This window comes from Perna viridis, chromosome 14 (genome assembly GCF_037379345.1).
Source record: "Perna viridis isolate PV_CMFRI_1.1 ecotype Kerala chromosome 14, ASM3737934v1, whole genome shotgun sequence".
Classification (NCBI taxonomy): domain Eukaryota; kingdom Metazoa; phylum Mollusca; class Bivalvia; order Mytilida; family Mytilidae; genus Perna; species Perna viridis.
The window spans coordinates 13,181,571-13,197,101 of NC_142458.1; the positions used below are offsets into that span (position 1 = coordinate 13,181,571).

Genomic DNA, 15,531 nt, shown 5'->3' on the forward strand with positions numbered 1-15,531 from the left:
GTTATTATCTGATCCTGAAATAAATTATGAGTGCAAAAGTATACGCAGCTACACAATACCTAAGCACTTCAATAAAGCATACTTTGTTATTTAATCTTAGCACGATTTCAAATAATTATTGGTTAGTTTCTTTCCTTTTCTGTCACGTTTCTTAATTACATGTGAAAGATACTAGTAGCTGAAGGATCAAAGTGGGTAAATTCAACCGATGACTTCCAGTTTCGAATATTATTCACACATCTATTTTAATTATGAGGCACACGATCATTATATTAGTTAATTTGACTTAAACAGTGCACTTTAGAAGACACACTAAGATGGTACGCGAATCATGTCGAATATGGGCGTTATTGTTGTTTCATTCATTTATTTGTAAAGATTCTTTTAAGGGTTAAGGGTTGACAATTTGAAAAAGAAATCAAATGAATCAAGGTTCTAGGGTAATCAAAAGAATGTAATCCAGGGACAAAGACCAGACATGGAAAACAAACATATGTTGTCCGGCCAGTTCTCCAAGGAAAAATCAACCACAACAAATCGTTAGGTTTCAACATTTATTGCAGTTATATGGATAAACAAAAAGACCCTGCAATAACGATACATAAATTCATAAGACTTGGGTAAAGAAAGATAACCCTGATAGCATAGATAAATTCTATCAGTCAAATAAAATAAAATAGTTATAATATAATAACATTACACCTTCTATATGATAGTTCCCATATAATGCATTTTCTTAGAAAAATGTATTTGTCTGTTGCGCATGAATCTCATGTAAAATGTTCCACATCTATATATGTTTTAAACACAATGAAATGCAAAAATTAATTTAGAGTGAAATGTCTAAAACAGCAACAAAAATCAGTTAAAAATAAGCTTAATAGTTACTGATTGAAAGCCAAATATTACCAAGCAAGCAAATAATATTAGTTAAGCAAATTTCATAAAAATGTAACACTTCCTTACCTCACACTTAGGTGCAAAGGTCAGTTTCCCAGTATATCAACTCATTACAATACTCTGTGCAATAACATTAGCAGTGTCATGGTTACATCTGAATACAAGATTACAATAATAACTATTGTGCTTCAAAATGCGCACAATTACATGTAACGCATAACACAAAAAAAACACTTACTAAATCAACTTTATAAAATTTATGTTTTATCAAAATAATAATATTTTGATCATTTAGATTTTATTATATTTATTACTGATTTATATTAACTCATTTATCATTTTATTTAACTTTATTACTATTTTACTGTTTTATAAGTTGATAAGTCAGTCATCCATTCATTCAGCTCAAATCACTCAAAATGTTATTTTGGGACATTTAGCAAGATTATTACTAATAAATACCTTTTAAAGTAGAAGAAGTCAATAATGTTGATATACACATAAAGTAGACAATCAGACTTCCATCAAAATTAATATCCCAGGATATTCCAATAGTTTTTACTGAGTTACAAAAATGTCTGCCATCTGAGACTTTAAATGTATAGAGAGTGACAACAAGAACAAAAGGATTTCCCTCCAAAAGTGCATGTGACTTTCTTCCAATTAAATATCAAATAATTCAAATAATCAATACTACTGAAATTCCAAATAAGGTAACAATCCATGGTCATATTCATAAACTTAGGTCATATACTTAATTTAAATATAAAAATATAAACACAAGGTAACTGACTGATCTTATTTCTGAATGAGTTCTGATTGTTCAATAATTAAAAAGATCAAGTCAAATTATGATTTTCAAATAATATTTTATTAATAAATCTCTCATCTTAAATCACGGAAATTCTGAAAATAAAATTATATGTATATTCATTATAAAATTCACTCTTCCACACATACACAACAAAGAACATAAAGTAAGTGAAAAAATTCATACAAAGTAACAAAAGCAAATGAGCAACTCGGACTCCACCAAAACCTGGGAGCATGCACCAGGTGCGCCGGTAGGGTAAGCGTCCTCTGCTTTTCTAGAAACACCCGCCGAGTTGCTCATAAAAAGGCAAGTCCGGGGTAGACAAACAAGGAAAGGAAAACTATGATTCGTTGAATAAATCAGTTTTCGTGGTGCAGATGAATATACCATAACGAGTTCATGATGACGACCACAAAACTTCTGTAGTGATGACTTCAATCTTGTAGCAGCATATCCCTGTTCCAGAGGCCTATTTGTTAGAGTTCTAGCGCGATACAAAAAGTCTGCGTAGTCTCGACAAGCTCTGGCATAACGTATGAGTTGTGATATGAACACTCCATACGCATGTGCTGAAGGGATGTTGCCACAGATGAAAGTATGAGGAATCTCTACCAAGAACTATATATTTGTATCTAGGTGTTCCATATTTCTTGGAACAACGATGTATAATGTTTTGAGTCGAATTAAGCAAATTCCGTCATATGTGATACGCCCCAAAATAGACTAAATATTTTTATTTCTGTTATTAAGTTGCTTAATAGGTCTATATGATGAAATGTATAACAATGCATTCCACTCTGTCTGCTCTTAGGAGATTCAAATTGAATACCCAATGGTTTATACTGTATTTTAGTATCATTTACAGAGTTATTTCCCTTTATTTTGAATTCTACAGTACATTCTATATAATATTTATCTCTTATGATCGGGAGTTATATGAAAAACCACGTGTTAGTTTCTCTTTAGTATAACGTTTTAAACAAAATATTAAAAATGGAAATATGTAGCCTTTCCAACCTTGAATCACATTTTGCATGATTCTAAACTGAAGTACTACCTAAATGAATATTTTATTTAATAACAGTTCTAATCATTAAAATCTGTGTTTGTCATATAAAGAGCAATATTGGATATGAATAACAATTGGGCATGGACCATTGGTGAATAGACAATGGGTCATTGATTGATGGGCATGGGCCATTGGGGGATCGACAAAGGGGCATTGGTTTAAGAGATGGGTTATTGGTGGATGGACAATGGGGCATTGGCTGAATGGCACGGGCCATTGTCGGATGGACAATTGGGTATTGGTTGATGGGAATTGGTCATTGCTGGATGGACAATGCGGCTTAGTTGAAGGGCATATGTTATTGGTGAATGGACAACGGGGCTTTGGTTGAACGGCAAGTACAATTGGTGGATGGATAACGAGATATTGGTTGAAGGGCTCGAGCCATTGATGGGTGAACAATGGGGTATTGGTTGATGGGCATTAGCCATTGATAGATGGACAATGGGGCATTATTTGAAGGGTGCGGGTTTTTGGTGGATGGACAATGGGTCATTGGTGGATGGCACGGGCCATTGTCGGATGGACAATTAGGTATTGGTTGATGGGAATTGGTCATTGCTGGATGAACAATGCGGCTTAGTTGAAGGGCATATGTTATTGGTGAATGGACAACGGGGCTTTGGTTGAACGGCAAGTGCAACTGGTGGATTGATAACGAGATATTGGTTGAAGGGCTCGGGCCATTGATGGGTGAACAATGGGGTATTGGTTGATGGGCATTAGCCACTGATGGATGGACAATGGGGCATTATTTGAAGGGTGCGGGTTTTTGGTGGATGGACAATGGGTCATTGGTGGGCAAAATTACATTTGTTGATGAACATGGGGCAATAGAGAATTGGGAAGACAAAAAGTGCAATATATAAAAAAGCTGTAAGTTCATACATAGGCAATCAGGACTTGGTTAAAACGTAGATAATCTGGGTAGAAACCATTACTTCGTAACAATCTAATATTGTCTTAATTGAAAAGTATTACCCACCATTTTGTCTGTGTAATTTTACTACTTGTACAATCGTAATAAAGGATAAGTACAAATTCAATATCATTTTGCAAATAAGTTATAATTATATCAAAATATACTGCAAATAAATATTTCAGTGTAGGATAACTGTAAAGAATATCGAGGCAAAAATACCCAATCATCCCCAATGTACCAATTCAGAAACATTGCAATTGTTTTCAATTCTCTCGATATTGCCTTGATATTTTCACTTGATATGTATGAACTTTTCTACCAAGTTTTATTTTCCTTTAACAAAGTATATTAGGGAATGGACATAACTCTTAAAATCAGTGATATATTTGTATCATATTTCACCTAAGTCTATCAAATTTCCATTTGAAAAAGAATGAAATCAATCCAAGTTACTTTGATGCTTACATGCGATCGATGTCAAATGCTAAATACAAACGTTCCAATGATTTGTCAGAGTTATGTCCTTTTCCCAAGGTCTATCGCCTTAGATTTGTTTTGTTTTGTTTTGTTTTTTGTTTTATTTTAGTTTGATACAGGTAAAATATATAAAAAAAGCTGTATTTCATACATATTGTCAAGTCAGCTTAATATGGCAGGCATGTCCACATTAGACATGCATAATTGTGATTGCATCAGCCCCTCATGCCTAGAGATCATGGTTTAAGCATGTCAAGATTAGTGAATATCACCTTTTGTTCTAGCAAAAGTTCAATTATTTCGCATACCAAGACACTGTTTAATTCTATCGAAGAACTAGCCTTCGCTGGTCTGAAACACAAACTACAATTGTACGTCATGAGGCTGAGGGTATAAAAGGGGCTAATTTTTATTACAATTTAACGCTGAAAAGTGATTTGAACATTTACATACAGAATGAAGTCCTTGATTATTTGTATGGCTCTCTGTGTGGGTAAGTACAATTGCATACGTTTGGATTTCGGCTGATTTACATCATGTTTGGTTTGGGCTTGCCTGCTTACTTTAATACATGGTCTTTTCGTATTACAATTCAGTTCCATAAATGCAATCACTCAACAAGTTTTATTTTCAAAGATCGTACGTACAAAATCAATTGATAATGATGTTATCGCTATAGAAGAGCGATGTTTTTATTATGACTGTTGTATAATATTACATTAATGACCTTTTGTGAGTAAAAGTTTCTTTTGGCATCATATCTGGCAGATTGCAATGCAACTTGTTCCAGTGATACATATGCTTTTATTTATTGATGTTCAAATAAAATTGTGATTTGATACAGATTTAACTTAACTTATGAGTATACTTTTTACTTGGTACAGCAATTTCAGTTTTGTTTTGTTGTCTTTGTATTTGAAATATTGTTTTTATATAATATAATATGTTATCTTTCCAAAGGTGTAAGAGTAATCAAGGGAACCAATGTTATAGCGGTAATCAAAAGAATGTAATAGTTTTCCTTTCCTTGTTTGTCTACCCCGGACTTGCCTTTTTATGAGACACTCGGCGGTTCCATGCTCCCAATTTTCAGTGGAGTCCGAGTTGCTCATTCGCTTTTGTTACTTTGTATGTATGATTTTAGTTACTTTATGTTCTTTGTTGTGTATGTCTGTTGTTCATGTCTGGTCTTTGTCCCATTATTACATTCTTTTGATTAACGCTATAACCTTGGTTCAATTGATTACTCTTTTTTTACAAAAATCATAATTTACATGTATTGATAAGTTATGATTTGTTCATTTCGCTGTTGATTTATATATTTGGGTAATTTGCATTCTCTGAGCTATATTTGTTCATGAATAAAGTCGTACTATCAACACTTTGCAAAACACACAAAAAATGAATGACAGTAATTAATACAAAGACTATCCTTAAAGACTTTGCACCCATGAATAACACATTTATTCACCAAGCTTTTATTTCAATAACAGTGAAGATTACCATGAAATATAGTTGTATCGACTTCAAAAAAGGGGAACCTAACTTATTAAGTTTAATGTTAAAATAATAAGATGGTTACTGTTTTGTTTATCCAAAATTATACAACAAGCTACAAATGGCATTGTCATCAATTGGACTCAAAACAAATAATTAGTTCTAATCCATTGAGTACCAATCTATAGACGTACCAGTCTTGCATTGCATATTTTTGAGCGGGTTATCTATCTTTATTCTGAAAAGGTTTGATTTTGATGAGTGCAAAACGAAAGTGAATGTAGTGAAATGGCTATTTATATTTCAATACTATTTTGTAGTCCGATCTTTGTTGGATCACCTTACTTGTGGGTTATCTCTCTTTATTAATTTTTCACTTGTCCTTTGACATGCTATATAAGTGCATGGTCTATTGAATCAATTAACATATTTTTTTGCACTTCACAATAGAATCCATGGAAATAGTAATGCAAAACTGAGACCGTTATAAGTCATTGTCTGCCAATGATAGACACGATTCCTAAGGCAAAATGCTCAAATGATGCTTTTTGTATCTATATATGGGAATATTTTCGCTAAACATAAATATACCCCATTCGGATCTATTGTTTTTAGACAGTCATTCAGCCATTAACATGATCAATTTACATTTTATACTTCTTATTCTAAAACATGTAAATTTTGGGGGTGTTTTTGTTTTTCTGATTGTATATTTTTTTCCGTTCTCGATTCCAAATTCCTATCCAGCTTTTTCCTCGTCTTTTTTGTTCTCAAATATTTTGAACGAAATTGTAATGAATCAATGGAAAAAAATGATATGTTTGCAAAACACCGCCTCAAATGGCGAACGCAGAAGTTTTCCGTACACGTCAACAACAAAAACGAAGTATATGTTGGATAATTTCGTTCAATATGACACTAATTTTTCCACGTTTTATTTTATTCTAATGTTCTGTTTATAATTGTCACACACAACAAACTTGCAGAAAACATTTTGGTACATCTAAAACGAGAAAACCAGAATTATCATCATTCACATAGAAATGCCTGGATCCTTATGACCATATGGTCAAAAGATCGGAGTTGGTTCTGTCCGTAATGAACAAACCTTTTGTGTACAATACATAAGGGATGGAGAAACGAAAGGACCACCAATCCTATCATGCAAGGATTCTTTAGCCAATTGTTCAAATTCGGCTTCCTTATTCCAAAGGAGGGTTGTGATTTTTAGACACTGTTCTTATTATCTTGTTCTGACATACCAGGAATAACAATACCATTGACAGGTGTTTTGTGCAATTTCTTGTTGTAGCCTTGCAGCTCATAATTTAATCTATTTGAGTTTATCGATGCTGGTAATGGGTTTTGAACCTGTGTCAAGGAAAGTGTTCTTTTGGCGGTGTCGTGCAGCGTTTTTTTTATTTGTATTCACTGTATAGAAATTTTGTGCATCAATCTTCGCATGGTTTTAAAGAATTTAAGACAGTTTGAAACACTTTTGAGAGACATGATATTTTGCCATGCATTTCAGTTCAGGCTACATACCACTAATACAGATTTCCATTACTCTCTATGTTAATTGGATCATTTTTCAGTGAATTCTCAGGAGTTTCGCTTACGCTTAACCTAACCTAACCCATATATCACCTGAAACATACACATGTACTGCTGTGTCACTCAATATTTCACAAACGGTTTACTACCTTGCAGTGCAGCACTAATACTCGGAACTCATCTACCCTAAAAATAGCCCGGTGAATCCAAACAATTCTTAATTCAGACCAGTTTTAGTTATAGTTCCACCAAATAAGTTTATTTAAATTTGAGGCAGCATACACTTGGCTCAAAATTATTAGGTTAAAATTTCTTTAAAAAAACAAACTTCATTCATTTAAAAATGTTGTCAACTTTTTTATAATGGCATGCTGAAGGGACTACGTTGTACCTTAGCGTAGGACTTTTTGCGTACGTTCCAAATTGACGATGCAAATGGTGGTCTGTAACCTGTAAGATAAAGAAAAAAAATACCGATGCATAGGTGTTGATTCTTTCTTTTTCCATTGTTTGTGAAAAATTCAACACTCTCCAACAAACTTGCCGTGTTAGGCCGGGAGATTTAGCCCCATTTTTCCGTCGTATTTGAATTTTAAGCTTAAGATAATAACACGAATAAATACAATTCATGTAAAAACATGTCGTTAAGATAACAAACTCGGCAAAGATATTCCGCTTTAATAAAAAATGAGTTGGAGAATTCCGAAAGTTAACACCTATGAGTACGTCGTAGTTTCAGGTGTCTAAATGTCTCAATTTCGTTACCAGTACTAGTACATTTTTTACCCTATATGTGTTGTTTATCATGGTTTTTACCTTCATTTTCATTGCTCTGTCTATGCACTGACTTTCGAATTTAGAAATCATATTTTGTGTTATTGTCGTATATGAAACGGAAGAGCCATCAATGTACTCACCTTAGTAATAATTCTACTTGAATTAGCTTCCTCTGTGGTCATTTGTTTTTGTCCCTTTGGAATGAAACTTGGCATTTCAGCTTTGATGCCAAGGTCTTCCAGCATCTCTATTGAGTCTCGAAATCCACGGTCTACCAGAACAATGTCATTTTCTTTAACCCAGTTCTCGATATCCTGTACATTTTGGTTGAACATGTGCTTAAAGGTGAAATCGCCATTATTTTTTAATCGGCTAGATTATGTCCTAGTACTTCCACAAAGTATCCAGTTTTAGAAACAGCGATCATCGGCTTTACAAGGAGACGTCCTTTATGTAAGCTGTACGTCCTTTTTGGACCAGAAAGATCCCACTTTTCTGTATGTATATGTACGTTCCATCAAGCACAAGTATACCTTCTGTATCTGTTCCGTCACCTAATAAAGTTTTAGCAAGTGGCTTAGTATGTCTTTCAATTATCTCTTTGTGACTTACATGCTTAAAACAAGGAATTGAGGCACCAAGTTTTCGGTCAAAGCTTTTTCTGACAGATTAAATGGCTCGTCTTATATTTGATTTTGATATGTCAAAAATAATTGAAATAATTTTGTTGGAGATTCCAGATTTTAACTTGAAAAGAAAAATTATGTCCTTGAAATATGAGCTTGTGAACATCAAATACTGTCCTTTTTATATGTTTGAAATAAATCTTTGAAATCAAGTTTTGTTATTGCAGTAAGAGTTGGATATTCTGAAGGTGAAAAATTGTTATCTTCAAAATTAATTCTTGTGTTTTCATTTTTTAAGGCTGTTGATTTCAATTTGTTCAAAAAATATGAAATTGCAGATCTGTTAAGGCATTAGCATCTGTACATTTTATGTTCATTAGTCCTTTATCCTTACGACAATAACTTTGTTTGTAATACATTGCATAATGTATCTTCAGGCCAAATTTAGATACATAAAGTTCTTTTTTTAAAGATAGTACACACATCTTTGTTGCATGGTTGTCGTTCTCTCGGCTTTGTCCTTTTATTGCACACAATGCAATAGTACTGTATGGGGCCTGTTACTGAAAAAAAAATATTTCCTGATCGTGTTAGAGAACTGCATAGCTTAATGTAAGATTTATTTTTAATTTGCAACAGTTTCTGGGTTCAGCAGGTGAAATGTTTTCGATATTATTTTTATCCCGATGTATTTAGAATACTATCTGGAGACACATGAAACTGTACTGTAGTAACCCGGAAATAGGCTTATAGTTTCTCTGTGCATTACATCAGGAGTAAGTTATTTTTTTTTACTTTATTGCTTTTGTTACTTTTGTTTTGATTAATATTAAAAAAAAATGAAGAAAAAAAATGCACAATTCAGATCAGATCAGAACAGAACGTTGACTTTAAAGGAGATTGTCATCTGCCGTTATCCACGCTACAGTTCGTCACAACAGCCAAGGGGAAAATCATACTTAAACTTGTAATAATGTAAACATTTTATTTGACTCTTTTCTAAAATCTATAAAATGTGTTTCTCAATTCGTTTTGTTAACAATTCATGAACATTTATTTTTGATTAAAATGACACACAAAAACAATGTAAATATCACGTAAGTAGTACAATACCGTGCAGTCTCACTAATTATTAATCAACTAATTTTTCATAGTAAGAAGAAAAAGAAGACAGGTTTCGAAATATAGAATTAATCCAAAACAAAAGCGATTCATACCTATGATCCAAACACCTAGAAATGTAGATCCCAACGAGCGCTAACCATTAAGCCATGAGACCTCCACGAGATATGAGGGGAATATACTACTTAAAGTAAAGAATGAATAATACCGCGTTAGGACAGATTTATTGTAATTTTTATGAACATACATTGAAAACTTTTCATTTCTTTTCTTTCTTTTCAAAATATGATAGATGGACTACACTAATTTCGTTTCGAAACGGTATGTGTCGGAGTTTGGATGGGGGTCAAAATTCACGCTTGTTATGTCGAGAAAAAATATATATATAATGCATGCATTGAATTGCATGCCATATATAATAAATGATTTTTATTTCTTTTGAAATCTTCTCTTTTTTATATTTCACTTGTATGTACCATGATTTATCTACACGACTCATTACCTGAATATGCAACATATTCTGTACTTCAGTAGATATACAGTCACCACTCGCAATTTATGTTGCCACAAAATTACAAGTGATACTTACCTTGCATCTTGAATTTTTTCTTCAGATACGTGCAATCCATTTTACAAAAATAACGTTTTCTGCTCCTTCGAATATTGTTGCTGACGATGAGAAATGGAAACCAAAGCAGGTGCTAAGACAAGCGACTTGCCCGCATTATTATATTTAAAAAAAACTGTACTTTTCTTGATTTTGTCTGTTGCCCAAGTTTACAAGTATTTTTGCCACTCTAGGAAGCACTGGGTCTTCATTTTTAAACCCAATCATATCTAAAGTACAGTACTAATCATATGAATTATTATTATTGCTGTATCTCATTATTCAAGTCTACATTGAAACGATCAGAAGATCATCATGAACGTTAATTTTTAGACATGGCGCATGTTTATCTTTATTTTTAAAGTTGGCTGCATGCCACTAACAACTTGACTTTAGAGTTATTTTACTCATGATTACTTTTCTTCAAATACTATAAAAAATGTTTTGTTCGACCAATGCAGCCAATACAAAATTTCAACAATATCCGCCGGATTTCGGTCCTTTTGAAGCGATTTCGCCGAACCGTCATTTGGTCCGGATATTATTACACAATAACAACATCCTAAAATACTGCTATACCAAAGAACTACAATACATCACCCTTTATTTAAGCACCATAGATAATGGATTGAATGACTTAATTTTTCCGTCACTTAACATGGCCGATATCTTTACAACCTGGCTCTACCTCTTTCATAAAGGATGCTTTGTACAGTTGATCCATCTTGATTAAGTATTGTAGCAATTTGAGTATTTTCTATGTTTCTTTCTGGCACTGGTACATATGCATTTGTGATGTTCAGTTCAGGATTGATCACTCGACTGTTTAGTTGTTTTAATATTTCAGCCCGCGATCAAACTGTAGTCAATACCTACAGTTTTAGATCTCATTCTGGGTGTCAGAGCAGGTTCATTTGTCCTCTCTGATTCAGGTTATTGCGTAGTTTTTTTCTTACAAAGCATCTTATACAAAATAAATATTAATTAACAGATACAATGGAAATTATATAAATAGTCGTTTGCGGTCTGTCGGAAATACGATACACCCAATGACCTACAACAGAGTGTAAATAAATCATTTTCGAGAAAATATACTGGGAATGGAAATGGTGAGTATGTCAAAGAGACAACCCCAGGGTGAAAAAATATCAGCTGTAAAATTGCAAAAGAACAACTTCCAGCTTACACTGTAACTACATGGTACACATACAAACGATTTGAATAAATGTTCTTGTGACATACAACATTTCAACTGAAGCCCTTTATATTCATGTTCATCATAGACTGTACCAATGTTTAGTTGTATATATGCATGTATATATACATATCTATGTAGAGTTAGTGCTTACACCGTAAGCAATAGATGGTATTTGTCATTACATTAGACAAGTAAATCAGACTTGTCTAATTAAGGAAAAAATACTGTAAATTTATTTTTTCACATTTTTTCATTCATGTAAAGTGTATATAAAAATATAATGCATTCTCACACTGTGATAAATCAAATATTGTAATTAAAAATTACAACGTAAGTTGTAATACCTATAGTACAAATGTAGCTATAAGATTAAACAAAAGTAGATTGTATTTAAAACTATGGCTTACACCGTAAGTCGATAATATGTTTGGAATAGGTAACATGTTTACACTGTAAACAGCAATGCATTTTATAATGTTCACCCTCTAAGCTAAAGATGTACATGTATGCATTCAACATATAATTCATACCCAAACTGTTAGTATCCATGTGTTATGTAGTTGTACTGTACAAACATTTTTATTTGACGAGTTCATGAGTACTTTATGATCCATGTACGGTTTACATATTAAAGCTTACACTGTCAGATGTATGCACATCATTCATGCTTACATGTTGTAACAGTAATCAAGGGAACCATGATACTTGCAGAAATCAAAAGAATGTAATTCAGGGACAAAGACCAGACATAGGAAACAGCTAAACACAAAAAGAACATAAAGCAACTAAAATAATACATACAAAGTCAAAAGTCAAAAAATAACTTAGACTCCACTAAAAACTGGTAGCATGGGCCAGATGCATCGGTAGGGTAAGCGTTTTCTGCTTTTCTAGAAACACTAGCCGGGTTGCTAAAAAGTCTGGGGTAGAAGAAAGATGAAAGGAATGCTATGTAAGCTGATAAGTAAATTGTTGTAATCATGTAACAGTATTGCTACAAACTGAAGCAAATACTGCACCTCATTACATGTTCATTTTGACACTATAAACACGTACCCTAATATTATATAAATGTATTTATTATTTTAAGATGCATCAGAAATATCAATTTTCGACTACTTATTTTGGTTCTGCATAGCAAACAACAGAACGCATACTATTAAAGTATCGTCTGGTTACAAAATGGTTTAAATGAGTGCCATTAAAACATTAACAGTTATGCTGTTGCCAGAATCCACGGTGATGCCCAATCTTAATGATAGTCAAACCTCCTGCGCGGATTCGTTCTTCTAGATGGTGCATGGTGATGACTTACTTTGCCTTTTCATTATGCCCGGGAAGATTGATGTTTTAGTTTGTGGTAACAGCTGACCTATCATTATTTTATTTTATTTCAAAGACTATGTTAACAAAATAAAACTAAGGAATATATGTCTCCAGCTATTCAATTTGCCTTATCATTGATACCTAAACATACAGAATTACGGTTAAGTTGTGATATCCAAAAAACGTATAAACTTAAAACAACTCCACAACCCACAACAAAATGACTATGCTAAATAGATAAAATGATTGTTATCAAAAGAATTCTAGAGTTGTTGATAGTAATATTTTACGCTGATGTTGCTAATAAACAATTGAACAAATACGTGTATCTCATTGGCTGTTACTATCAATGCAGGGTCTAGGTTACAGACCACCAATTCAACCAATGAGCATTTGGAACATACGAAAAAAATAGTCCTACGCAGAAATTACCCTTGTTCCTCATAGTGCTGTGAAAAAAATTCTTATCTTATTTAAAAAAAATGAAACAGTTTCTGGAAGGAAAAACATTTCTGTACATTTTATAGGTACATTTTGCTTCTTGTGATGTGAAGCCTAATCTCCATAATGATTTCTAAATATACCCCTATCTTGTGAAAATACTGGGATTTCCCATTGCATTTATAGCCCCTTCACTTCCGGTGACCAGTACTGCACTGCAAGTCTGCTAACCCCACATGCCATTCTGAGGATTGTGAGCTGACATATGTAGAATCATGCTGATATATAGTTCTCTGCAGATTAAAGTTAAGGTTAAGTCCAGAGAAGCCATTGACTATTGAAATTAGCATAGAAGCCTATGGGAAGTGCAATTAGTGGTTTCTAGCCTCTAGTTCAAATTTTCTAAATGCTCACAATCAGCCTTAATGTCCCACCTAAATTATAACACCCATTTTAAATCCAACATGCAAAAAAATGTAATACTAATAGCCGACATAAATTATAATTCACCCCCTAAATTTTAGTTAACTGTTTGGAAATATAAGAATTAAAATTGAAATTTCGTTTGCCACATATTAGTAACATGTTTAAGAGTACAATATCTGTACAGTGTCAACTTCCCTTTTAAAGAAGGGGTTGGAAAAAGAAATAGTGTTTATGTATTGAAGTAAGTGGTTTTAAAGGAATTTATTTCAAATTCATGTTTAATTCAATGGAAAACAGATTCGAAATTTTAAAGAATATATTTCCCGTTGACAATGTAAAGTAAGAAAATTAGAATAGGGAATATACGGTAAATTTGGAATTTCAATCAGGAATTGTCTTTTTAATTTGAACCAAACTGCCAGTAAGCTTCTAATCATTTTTTGAAATTGTATTTTAAAACAGAAAATTGTACAAAACTAACATAGCTTTACTACAAGTTATTTGCGAAACAATGCTCCGTAAAAAAATCAATCTTTTGGGAAATATTTAAGGGAGTCTCCCTCTTTCGAGTTCTTCAAGGTTCACCTACGAGATGTACCAGTTGTCGAAAGTCAACTCTTTGGGTTTGGAAATAAGTAATCAGGGATGATATACGTATATGGTAAAAATGGGAAGTGTATGTCATTCAAAGCTCGAATAATATTGATAGTCTAGGCTTTACATTAATGCGCCTTGTTATGAAAAAAATATGTGTAAAACTAGGAAAAATACTTACAAATATATATTCATTTTGGCAAATATAATTGAATGCAATTATTATTATGTTTTTAACTGCGCTTTTGTTTACGGAAACTGAAGCGATGTTTTTATTCGAAATATACCCGAAATAAAGAACCGTAATGGAAGCATGATGTTAAGCGCGTTATAAAATCTGGTTTAACCTACCTTTCAATGCCTCTACCAAGCCAGGACCATCGAGTGGTTTTCCAACTTTCCAGTGTTTTCCTCATATTGCCAGTTATGATACGGACTTTCCGTTTAGACAATTACTTTTGACTACTGCCAAAATTTATCGTTCCTATAATTTTGTTATTAACCTTTATTGTTTTAACCCTTGTTTTTTTATATTACCATTTGTCATACGAACATTCCTTTTTTATTCAACCCTTAACTACTGTCTAGAGATTATCAGTTCAGTAATTTTACTATTACTCGTAACTGAACATAGCTGTGGCTTCCTTTTGTTAATGTAATTTTGACGAGAAAAGAGAACATCCTGAGAGTATTCATGGTATTACAGGTGTCAATGTATATCAACAAATATCTTCTTATGAAGTACTTCTCTGGCTAAGACTCGGGCAAAATGTATATCACATGTGGCACATGAAGGAAAAACGCAGAGATCGAAGAGTTTTTTTTTGCATTAACCAACTATTCATATTTTATTACCATTAAGGTGTTTGTAAAATATGCCTTTTTTAAAGATATTGATTGGTCAAATTAAAAAAAAACATCCATGCATTTTTTCCTTATAAAGGCAATCAAAAACGATCTGCGTCACAGATGTTTTTCAGTTGTTTTTTTTTTTTCAGATGTATTGAATTTTTTTTTTTTTTTTTTAAATTCTTTAACAGAATGGTTCATGTACTTGAACACTTGCACATGCACTACATTCTGAGTGTAACTGAATGTGTTAAGCTACTGAGCGTTTAACCAACTCATGTTACTTCTGATCTGACAAATCAAAGTGTTTTCTCCCTAACGGACGAATTCAA

At 32.8% G+C, this 15,531-nt stretch overlaps 1 pseudogene; it reads right to left on the bottom strand.

The window, feature by feature from the left end:
• Positions 1-1,002: 1,002 nt before the first annotated feature.
• On the bottom strand, positions 1,003-8,987 carry LOC148598269 (uncharacterized; annotated as a pseudogene).
• Between the last annotated feature and the right edge of the window lie 6,544 nt (positions 8,988-15,531).